This window comes from Morone saxatilis, unplaced genomic scaffold, assembly GCF_004916995.1.
Source record: "Morone saxatilis isolate NCDOM2014 unplaced genomic scaffold, NCSU_SB_2.0 Contig14, whole genome shotgun sequence".
NCBI classification, from domain to species: Eukaryota; Metazoa; Chordata; class Actinopteri; family Moronidae; genus Morone; species Morone saxatilis.
Genome location: NW_023339696.1, coordinates 144,446 through 147,898, shown reverse-complemented (window position 1 = coordinate 147,898; position 3,453 = coordinate 144,446). Strand labels below are relative to the sequence as shown.

At 38.9% G+C, this 3,453-nt stretch overlaps 1 long non-coding RNA gene across 1 annotated transcript; it reads left to right on the top strand.

Moving 5' to 3' along the window:
- The first annotated feature begins 1,080 nt into the window (after positions 1-1,080).
- On the top strand, positions 1,081-3,081 carry LOC118322825. The gene is made up of 3 exons (XR_004796469.1): positions 1,081-1,189; positions 2,670-2,706; positions 2,793-3,081. It is a non-coding gene; the product is annotated as an uncharacterized LOC118322825 (long non-coding RNA).
- Positions 3,082-3,453: the final 372 nt, after the last annotated feature.

Genomic DNA, 3,453 nt, shown 5'->3' with positions numbered 1-3,453 from the left:
GTGAGTTGTTTGCTACTTTTGTGGGCTGTACATTTAACCGGCGTGCCACTGACGACGTGTTCGAATTCGGGCCGGTGCGGTGAAAACAGATAGTTCTACTCTTCAGGTGTACAGTCCCCACCCGCCGAACACTGTCCTCACAACTTCAGTGTACATGGGTCCAATGCTCAAATGGAAACTGTTCACAGTCGTGTTTGATACACAGTTCCACGCGCTGCATGAACACGTCTACATGACAATATTCAGATATAGTGATAGCGCCACCTACTGGCAACAGGAAGTAAGCGCTGCATAGCGACTTTGATCTGATTTAATTTTAGTTTTGGTCCGCACGTGTTATGCCTGCACGTGATGCGGCTGCAGCACCCCCGAGTTGCGTGGAGTGCGAGGTCCCGCCCAACGCTGCTTGCAGGTTTAATTTAATCTGCAATTGGATAAAAAACATAACGATACTGATAATTGAAAAAACATGTTCTCATATTGTAGATAGAAACAGTACACTAAAAAAATCTTCTGAAAAGATTTGAGGAGAGAAATAGTCAACACAGTAACAGAATCTTGCTTCCTATTTGATCAGCACTGCCTAGTTGACAGTTTGATCTGAGTTTGGTGTGTTGAGCTGGAAGTAGTCACTGAGACTGACTTCTCAGTCACAAGGTAGCTAAAGCCTGCTTTATGGTCTGTTTTACACTAAATGGGAACACAATTTACTTAATGCTAAATTTACAAATGCTGTATGGAGGAAGACTGAAACTAGACTGAAACCTAGACATTGAGACCATAAACTCTTCAGATAACTGTTTACTGAGATTTAGAACTCTTATTATTTATTTATTTATTTGACTTAGTGAGTCAAGTGTTGACATAGTTTTGACTTACCATGAGTATTTTTATGTATGTCATTCTAAACATTTGATTTATTTTTGACAGAAAAACAAACAAATCGGCTTTTATACATCTAACATATGAGCACACACATGCAGATGTTTTTGTTACTGAAGTGCAGCAGTTTAGTCTCACTTTGTAAAGGAAGCAGCTTGGAACAGGCAGTTCAAGGGTCAGACAAATGGATTCGACATCCTGTGACACTCTGGAACGGTTTATATTTCTGACTCTATTTTTCTGCCTCTTTCACAGATGTGCAGTTTCTGCCATGTGTGTCCTGTGTGCCAAACCCTTTGCCAGCCTGGTGAGTAACTGCAGAGCTGCCACAGCAAGAAATTTTTTTTTTTTTTTTATAGTATCTTATAGATAAGAAAAGTTTTCTTGTTGCTCATTTTAACTGGTCACTCCTATTATATAACACTTTCGAACTTGAGACTTGATCCATAGTTCTAAAGAAAACAGGATCTCCTCACACTGACGGCTGAAGAACTTAACAAGACCCAACAGGACCTCCCACAGAGAATAATACGAATGCTTGTTCAGAAAGTGAAGAATTTTGGGTACCCGGTTAGCTCAGTTGGTAGAGCTGGCGTCACACGTACCAAGGCTGAGTCCTTGCTGCAGCGGCCCAATGTTCGAATCTGACCTGCGGCCCTTTGCTGCGTGTCATCCCCTCTCTCTCTGCCCCCCTTTCCTGTCTGTCTTCAGCTGTCACTATCATATAATAAAGGCAATAAAAGCCCCCAAAATATTTAAGTTGAGAATTTTCTTTCCCATGCAGCAGAGTAGACCACTGGTTCCCAACCTGGGGGTGCCGACCTCTATAGGAGTTTCCAAAACATTAAGGGGGATCACAAGGCAGTCTTGATTTTAAAGGTCCAGTGTTTAACATTTTACCTGATGATGAGAATTGTTGTGTTTTTGTTACCTTCGATTGGGCCTCTACAGGAGGAGCAGGTCCTCTTCTACTGAGTCTGCCATGTTTCTACAGTAGCCCAGAAGGGACAAACCAAACTCTGATTGTAGTTAGGGGCATTCCCCTTTTTTTGTTTCACAGCCACTGTAGTCTCCTTTGTTTGAAGGGGGGTGTGAAGCGACGAGTTGCCGGTTTGCAATCATTAATCATATCAATTAATTTTTTATTTGTGTTGAGCGGGGCAATTCATACAGGAGTTTATTCAGGCACTTTTTCAAATAGAGCAGAATCTACCACTGCGGTCGCTTTAAGGGGTCAGGGAGAGGAAAACTCCCAATGTATCAAAAAAGAGGCCTATTAAGTATGTATGATTGTTAAAAATACAATAAAAACTCAATACAGACAGAGAATTGTATGAAGTTAAAATATCAGGAAAACTCTTATTTGTTCAAATTCATCCAAATTGCTCATTTTACACAAACATTTTGCAGTTATTGTGTTCACTGTTTGGGTTCATTGTACAGTTTATCAGTTGTTGTGTACTGCTTATTGTTATGCAATGAATATAAATATCCATAAAATATGTCAGTTTACTCAATGATAGAAAAGGGGTACCTTAAGGAGAAAGATTGGGAACTAGTAGAGTAGATTAAATCTGGCTATGTGTAAATTAATCACAACTGAATGTTTTTTTAATTTTAATTAAATTAAATTTAAAAAAATGGAAGAGGCAGTTAGAATTATTTGATCTGTTCTTACATTTAGACAGTAGAAAGTCATATGAGACTGCAAGGCAACAATTGTAGTTCTGATGAGAAATTATGGACTTGCTGTTCGCTGTCATGTTTCCTTTGTCTTTTTTCCTCAGGGGGTTTTCTTGATGAAGTGACTGGATCAATCTACAAGTAAGTCATATCCACACTGAGCTAAAACCTTGCTCAAACATTTATGGACTACAGTATGTAACCTCTGCATGTTTCTCCATCCACAGGACTGTAGCTGATGTCTTCGATGATGATGATGACAACTGAACCCAACCATATGTTGCCACCATGTGGCCAAACTAATAGGTTTCACCTTCACTTCTGATTTTCATTGTTATTTTTGTCTTTTCCTTGAGAACATTAAACATTTCCTCACCAATGACTGAATAGAAATTGTTGTGTTGAATAACTTAATATATTTGTGTACTGTTGTTAACTGACAGGTCTACGTTGTACGAAATATTTGAAGTCATATTTGGGATATGTTAAATAAAAAAGAGGGGACATTTCCACTGATTGATTTGTTGATTTTAAAGTGTTCACTAGATTGAAAGTGTCTGAAGTGCTGTATGCAGTGAAAGAATGGATCCTGTCAGTAAACAGGCCGTTTTCAACAGTGTAGTGATAGACAGAGGTGAGGACTCAAGTAAGTGAGTCATTTGCAGAACTGACTCAAAAACCATTGATCCACTTTGATTTTAACACCAATTATGACTTCACTTGGACTTAAATATGTACTGTAAATATGTTGTTTTAAAACTGTGTTCTAAGAAACAACTCTTGATTTTCCTGACAACAGTTAGGAAGAGTGTGATTTAGTGGTATCTAGTGGTGGAGTTGCAACCATTTGAATACAGTTCAGCTAACCAACACTATTCCATGCAACAT